At 43.8% G+C, this 7,891-nt stretch overlaps 1 protein-coding gene across 12 annotated transcripts in view; it reads left to right on the top strand.

Annotated features, from left to right (window-relative positions):
• Positions 1-7,891, top strand: part of SGCD (sarcoglycan delta) — a 511,873-nt gene that overhangs the window by 318,788 nt on the left and 185,194 nt on the right. Inside the window, exon 1 of one of the 12 annotated variants that reach the window (XM_039484139.1) lies at positions 7-84. The exons of the other annotated variants lie outside the window; for them this stretch is intronic. The gene's annotated coding sequence lies outside the window, so the exon portion shown is untranslated. Of the gene's footprint in view, positions 1-6; positions 85-7,891 lie in introns of those variants that run through there. 12 annotated transcript variants of the gene reach the window in all.

Below are 7,891 nucleotides of genomic sequence, written 5' to 3'. Positions count from 1 at the left end.
GAAAGCCGTGTTCATTATGGTGACCTATGGTGTCCTCTGGAAATTATTACAGATACTAAGAACTGGGACCCATTCTGATTAAAGGTACAACGTTATGTTTTTTGTTTAAGCCAAGACCACAGTAATGTTAATTTCCTGGAAGAAGAGATTCAAAGTGCTTTAAATATTTTTCAGGGGTTAGCACAGCTCGAGAGCAGGGAGGAATTAAAGTGCTTGAAAAATAATTGTATTATTTTTGGTATAAGCAGCTATAGGAGTGTATGTCAAGATTAGGGTACAGCTCTGATGCGCTGAGCTGAGTCTAGAGGGGATAAAAATATCGTTTCTTTTCTTGCAGTTGAAATTTCACTAGAGGCAGAGGCAAAGGTAAGGGGAACATGGTGGTGAATTGAAATTTGAATCCCTATCTTACTTTGCTTTTGTTGGGGCTGGAAAAGCTGCCTGCTAACCCAGGTCAGCCCTAGAGCGTTGATACTGGCAGAATGTTAAGAAACAGTAGAGATATTAGCTGCAAAACCTACCACTCTCAAGAAAAGTTGGTGAAGAAAATGACTCTAACATTCAAATTTGTTGCCAAAATGGCTTGCTTTGTAGTTGCAAACACAAGATGTGCAGAATCACCCACCCCAGGCTCAGTGCAGGGGTGTGTCAGGGGGAAGGGTTCTTGAATGCAAAACACATGTGTTTTCAATTGATATCTGGAGCCAGACCAGTAGCTGTAACTTGGCCTGACAAAGCCTTATTGAAGTACAGACAGAGTGTAGTTTCAAAGCAGTTAGAAAAAGAACGGGAATGCTGTGCAGGAAATTCTTCAGGCATGGGCAGGGGCTTGGCTGCAATTCTGCTGGTGGAAAATCTGACAGGGGCAGCTTCTAAACACAGGCACGGGCTAGGCCTCGTGCTGTTCTGAAAGCAACGCAGCATCTTCTTGTGTACCCCCAGCACACGCCACGATTGTATATTTTGCATCTGGGAACTGAAAGAGAGGTAAGAAGGCTATTGTTCTTTCTCTGTACAATTGGTTTGATTTGCTGTTCTTTTGTTCTGGTGCAGGAGAAGCTGTTTCCTTTCAGCAAATTGTTTAGAGAGGAAGAATTTGGGACTATGCGGTTGTGGCATGTTTGCTAAAGAATCCCACTAGTTTTGGGTTGGGTGGCAGTTTCTTTCTAACTTTTCTTTCACGCTAATCCTGCAGCCAATTCAGCTCTTGCCTCTGAGTGTGCAGATATTTGCAGACACACTGACCAAATGATTCCCAACTTTTTGTTTTTCTAACACAAGTCTGAGTGCAGCCAAAGAGCATTTTAAGGGTATCAGCATGTGTCTGTGTAGCAAAAATACAAGACAAAAAGTCCTGTAGTCGAAATGCAGTCGGTGGATATTACACACAGCACATTGTCTGCAGTGGTAATAAATGCATATGGAAAGTAGCGTTTTTGATGGGCTTGGGGGGTGTAGGGATTGGCTATTACTAAGTGTTCCTGTTACGGATTCACCAAATAATATATCGAGATTGTTAGAACAGGAGGTAGTCCTATGCCAATCATCACTTTATGATTTTTCAGCAATTGTTTTTCTCTTTTCCAACACTTGCTTCTGTGTTTGGTAGAGCACCAGCCGAATAAAGCACATTAGACAACACAAAGCCCAGTCTAGGAGATTAGAACTAAGACTTTAATTTAACTTGTGTTTCTGTTCTAGTTGCACATTTTCTTAGGATTAAGCTTCTTTCCAAGAATAACTAAGACACATTAGTGACAACTAATTTCCCTGGTTAGCAGACTGCCAGATTTGTGCTTTACTCCCTCATCCTCTCCGTCGCAACATTAAAGCTGGAGGCTTTCCTCTGCCGTGAGAGCATCTCCTTCTATGCACTGTTAGTGTCTGGAAGTTAGGGGATGGCTTGTTTGCCAGGGCCAATGAAAATGTCAGAAGGGCAGGCTCTTTCCTAGCTTCAGCCTGCCTCGCCTCAGACACTCGCCGAGCTGACGTTTGATGGGCCGAGGATGCTTTTGAGCCAGGCTATGTGGGTAGGGTTAAGAAGGGAAGGTAAGATAGCGCTGCATTACCAAAAGGGACGGGGCAAACGGGGGGCTGAGTCAACAGGAAAAGAGACCCAGAGCCTGCTCTTCCTGTTGGCCAGCAGGACCCAACACACAGTAGCCGAGTGGCCATTCCCTTTGGTGACCCACACCATTCTCAGTGACAAAATGAGCCGATCAAGCCCAGTGTGGGATTGGCCGGAGCCTCTCTCTGTGTCGCCAATGAGGGACTGCTTTGTAGGCTAAGCCGGAGCAAGGCTGAATAGTCAGGAACCTGTGGATAGACGCAGTGGTGTAAAGTAGATTTGTTCCTTGAATGAATTTTGGGCAGCATTGGTGCGGAGCCCTGGGGGGTGCATCGCACCATGAGAGAGCCAGTCTCACAGAGATGTAACCAACACACCCATGTATCTCCCTAGCTTCAGAATGGGGCAGGGAGGGACAGATTTATGGGGGAGGTGTGGCAGCTTCCTCACTGGCTATACTGGCTGCTGCTTCTTTCTTTGCTGGAGGCTGTCTGCAGACTCAGGCAGACGTTGGTGCGTAAGTTATGTCCAGGTCACGTTTTCAAGATTTCCTTTGCCACCAGGAGGGCTTGAAACATATTTTGTAAAATAAAACTCCTGCGGCATCTGAGGATAAAATATTGCATTTTCTGGAGAAGGTGACATCCCAGGATAGAAGGAAATGCAGAAAACTGTAGCTCCATTAGCAACAGCTATGTCCAACATGGATTCTGGCGTAGCAGCTGGAGAGCAAAGATTCATGTGGCATTGTTCAGATTTTCATTTGGTCCATTAGCAGCGAGACATTGGTTTAAAATAAAGGCTTGTGCAGTTCACTGAGCAAGGAGAGCACATCTTTAAAGGCTTGTGCAGTTCACTGAGCAAGGAGAGCACATCTTTAAAGTCACCTGTAGTTACTATGGAAATTACATTAACACGCAAGTTTGTAGAAGATGATGGCTGGAAGGGAGGAGGAGCTGGATTCCAGAGACTATCAAGAGCTAAATCTGTGTTAAGTGAGTCCATTTACATCAAGAGTTTTCAAAATAGAGCTTGGGGGGCTTTGAAAATTTTTGAGGTCTCAAAAAATATTCTTGTTCCGTATTGGGTCAAAGAGTCGGAATCTTGGAATTTTTGAAAAATTCCCTCCTCCACCACCCCCCACAAAAAAACTCATGGTTTGAGACATTCAAAAAGTTTCTTTTGATAATTTTGAAACCTGTTGTTTTGATTTTGACCATTTTAATTTTTTTAAACTTTTAAAAAATTCTAATAAGCTTAGTTTTTGAACCAAAAAGTAATTTTGAACAGACAGTATTCTTCATTCTGAACATTTCAAAATGTTCTGTTTTGACAATTTCAAACGTTTTAAAATGTTTTTTTCTGAGTCGACAAATTCATTGAAACTGACCTCCCATGAAAAGTTTTGGTTTTGACAAATTGGAATATTTTGATACCCCTTCCTCCCCCCCTCCCCCCCAAAAAAAGTTGTGACAAAAGATTCCTGACCAGTTTTATTTCAGAGGATCGTGGAGGAAGAGAGGTTAATGTACAAAGGAGATCAGAGATTAAGTTTTCTGACTGTGGAGACAGAAAGCGGATTAGTGATACCCTTACACTTGCCGGAATCAGGGTGGGTATTTGAAAGAGCATAATGTCCTTTGTTCACAGTGAAACTCACCGATAAGGGTTACTGAAAAAGAAAAAAAAGGTTCCCATAAGAATCAGTTCTTTCACCAAACCACTCCATGCACCTCACAGTTATGTGTAAAAGCAGATGTCTGATGAGCAGAGAATGGACTAGACAGTGTTGTAGAAAACAGACATAGGAGTAAAATATCTTGGTATATATTTCACTCTTGTATCTGCTTCTTGTTGTTCAGGCTTTGTTAGGCAAGCTGGAGGCTGGAATTTATTGCTGCTTTCTAGATCCTTTGTGGAGGCGGCTTGTGCTGTGGTTTGTCCCAGGTATAAATAATGTATGTTAATTGGAATGGGTTTTGTAAATAGTTTTGGCTAATGATACTAATGGGTTAATGAGCTGAGGGGAGGGGGACTCGCAGGGGCGAAAGAAAATGCAGGCCTGTTATTTACCAGGCTGACACACACACACACACTAAACTTAATCAATTTAAAAGTTTTATTGGGGATAATTACAAAGTGTATGATTAGCTAATAGAGTTAATGAAACTTAAAACACACAATGACTAAAATATCTACTAACAATATTTATAAACAAAGATGCAGCATTTAGTAATAACTGATACTTACAAATACAAACCACTGCCTGCACATGGCAGGCAAAACCTGTTTGTGTTTCTGATTGACACAAGCAAAGTTTACACCATGTAGGGAGCAAAAGGTGAGGAAATGCATATTGGTATAGAATACACTGAATGACAAAAGAAGAGGCCAGGGCAATACTGGTATGGCAAGTTCTACAGGATGCAGACAGGAACTCATCTCAACAAGAGGGAGAGTGTTTCATGGCTAGAGGGATACCATTGATAGAGAAAACATGGTTTCTTGGTAGCTCAAAACTGAACCAAATTCTGTTCTCAGCTGTGCATAGGAAATTCACATTGCTTTGAACACCGTGGTGATGAGCACTATCTGAAAGCCTAGACCACATGTATTTAGGACAGAATTTGGTTTTAAAGCCTCCTCCCTCTGAATAGAACCTTTGGGGACAAGTGAAAACAGCTACATTATGGCCTGGTGTCTTAATGTAAAGTCCCAAAGAGGTCTTCATTGCACTCATAATAATGTTGGAGGTCCGAGTGCTCGGAGGGACCATTGGCATAGTATACCCTTTGCCAGTGCATAGTTCTGTTGTGGCGAAATGTACCAAATTCATCCGTTTAACTTCTTTGAGCAGCTTTGCTGGAATTACACCTGAGAGGCATTTGATCCAGAGTGTTTGGAACTGTATTTTTTTGTCTGTGTGAAAATCCATTAAAGGTTTGTGGGGAAAAGGGAACAGCTTTGAAACTGCTCTGTTGTGACTCATCCTTCTTCTCTCTTTTGGTCTCATTCCTTCTCTAGCACGCTCTCCTACCCCTTTATTTGTCCTCTTATTTCTTCTCATCCTGTCCCCTACTTTTCTCTCCCCATTCTCCCTCCCTCCTCTTTATATCCCCTGTGCCCGTCTCTCTCTTCCCATGTATAGTTGGCGTGCACCAACGTATGAGGACCGGACTCCTGTGCTCACTGCTTTTCTTGGGGCACCTGTTTCATTCACAGAGAGTGAAGCTGAATGTAGGTTAGGCTGAACAAGTGAACTTTATTAAACGCTGTGCATGGCTCCTTCCATGTGGATGAGTTGCTTCCAGAGTCACTCCCCACATTCCCTATTCTGCTGGTGTCCTGCAATAACAGTCACTCCAGCAAACACGGGCCCCCTGACTCCATTTCCGCTGATCATGGTACAGCACTTGCAGCTGTAGGAACTTAACGAAACCTGCACTTGTGCACAGTTTGCACTATTGCAGGTGTCACCTGGGGAAAACAAGAAGGAAGTAGTTGTGTTTAGAAATGTAACCACACGCTCTCACACAGGTAAGGAATGTGGTTTGATGCCATAGTTTGCTCCCTTTGCAAGTTGCTTAAGACTTTCTTAGGTCAGACAATAAACTTCCTCTGACCATAAGAGACATGCCTGGATGGGTCACTGTGTTTGAATGCAGCAGTGGCATAAAGGGGAAGGAGTGGAGGCCCAGTTTTTATACAATGCATGGCTGACCTGTGGAACTCACAAGATTTTTTAAAAAGGATTAGATGTTTATGTGGGTGCTGCGGGTGTTTGTCCCTGCCTGCTGTATGGTTTGGAAATGGTGGATCATGCAGAGATGGAAGAAAAGAAGATACAGGTAGTAGCAAATAATATACTAAGGTGATTGGGAGGCAAGTGGAGGTTAAACAGAGCAGGCATGGGAGAAATTAGCAGGAGGATGAACTCGGGATTCTCAGTGATAGGCTGGAGAGCACACATTTAAGGTAAGTTGGACGTTTGAGAAGAATGGCCAGCAAAGAAAGCATGGGAGGAAAAGGATCAGAAGAAAGGACGTAGAAGACTGTGGATATGATGGAAAGACTCTGCCAAGAGAAGTTTGAAGAGAAGAGGACTGGAACTCCAAGACCTATAAACCAGGGCCATGGGCGGGAAAAGGAATTGAGAAGTGAAAAAAAGCGATTAGACATTTGTATAGACAATGAGAGTATCCATAGTTACATAAGACAGGTTGAGCTATAAAAGAGGTATAAATCCTCATGCTTCAGGATATAAACCCTCCATTAGTTGTCTGGGGGTCAGAAAGGAGCTTCCCCTATGGGCATTTATGCAATAATTATCTATTACGGGGATTTTTCCACCTTCCTCTGATAATGGTCTTTGGGATGGCAGTTCCCATGTCCCTGTGCCCAAGCCCGTTCTGTGAATCAGTAGAACAGCTGGGGATTAGAATTTAAAAGTTTCTTGATCAGTCCACTAGCTCATGCAAACTCAGGCAAATAAATAAATATTCTGCAAAAGTATTGAGCCATTTTTGTAGCTCCAGCCTCTGATTCATATGCATTTGTTTTGTGCAAACAAACAACTACCTGTAAGCTCAAATGGCTGTTTTGCCCACTTTGATTGTCGCAGGGAAACTGCAGGGACAAACGCTGCCTCTCTCAAATCCCATGGAGTTCCAGATCAGGAGCCCCTCTTGCAGATGAGTGTCTAAGAGGGTCAGCACCTTTTAGCACGGATTCTTGTGACGAGTTCCCCCCCGGGTGCCACTTCCAACTGGGATACCACTGAGCCCGCCTGCCCCACCAGCCGGGGTTCCCCATACTCTGTGCTGCTGTGACAGGCTCTCGAGCCCCCTTCCAGCACCACACACAGGTAGAGACTCACCCAGCTGCAGCTATATTCACACAGATGCTGAGATCAGCTCTGCATGGGGGAGCTCAATTAGGAATTGCCCAGCACTGAAGTGCACACCCCCTCTGGAGAGTAAACCCAAAATTGTATTGTCTTGCGCTGTGGAGAGAGAGAGGTACAGCTGTTTACACACACACAGACACACACACACACACACACACACACACACACACGTGCTGTAGAATGATGTCAGTATAGTAGATTAAAGCTTCGGCTGGGGTCTGACTGCATTGGGTAAGAAGAGAAGCTGCGTCTGCCTCAGTTCTTCACTTCAGCAAGCAGCTCTTTGCAGCTCCAAACAGATGAGTGGGTCAGTATCGGAGCGGGTCATTTCCAAGAACGCTGGTGACATTGCAGAGACAAAAGATGCAGGCCTCCCAACGGAGGCAGAACTCCCCTGCTCCCAGTGTATTTCCCTTCAGTTTGAAATCATTTTGGTGCAAAACATTAATGATTTAGATAAAAGAAACCCCCCCAGGCACAGGAATGGCATTGATTCCTCCTCCTTAGGACTCACTCTGCTCTGAGCCCTGATTTAGCCAACACAGCTTTGCCCGCTTGTAAATCTGCGGGAAATCTGATGACACTGGTGTTTCCAGAGGAAATGTTGCTTATTAGATGATTTTTTTTAAATCCTTCCCTGTAAAGATAAAACAACTCCTGTTCAATAAATTGATAATGCAGATACGCAGCCTGAGCAAGACTAGCTCCAGCTGTATGAAACAGGAAATCAACAATCTGCTATTTCCACGCAAGCAGGGCTTGATAAAAGCGAGAAGGCGCGTGTGAGACTGTAACTAATGAGACATGGTGTGATTTATAGAAAGTGGTTTCTATTAATTTTTTTATTTGTGATCCCTTTCGGCCGAGTCTGCTTTCGGCGCTCCTCAGCCCATAACAACTGTTACAAAGGCTTCTGC

The sequence above is a fragment of the Mauremys reevesii genome, linkage group 8, assembly GCF_016161935.1.
Source record: "Mauremys reevesii isolate NIE-2019 linkage group 8, ASM1616193v1, whole genome shotgun sequence".
Taxonomy (NCBI): domain Eukaryota; kingdom Metazoa; phylum Chordata; order Testudines; family Geoemydidae; genus Mauremys; species Mauremys reevesii.
This window is presented reverse-complemented; position numbering and strand designations above follow the sequence as displayed.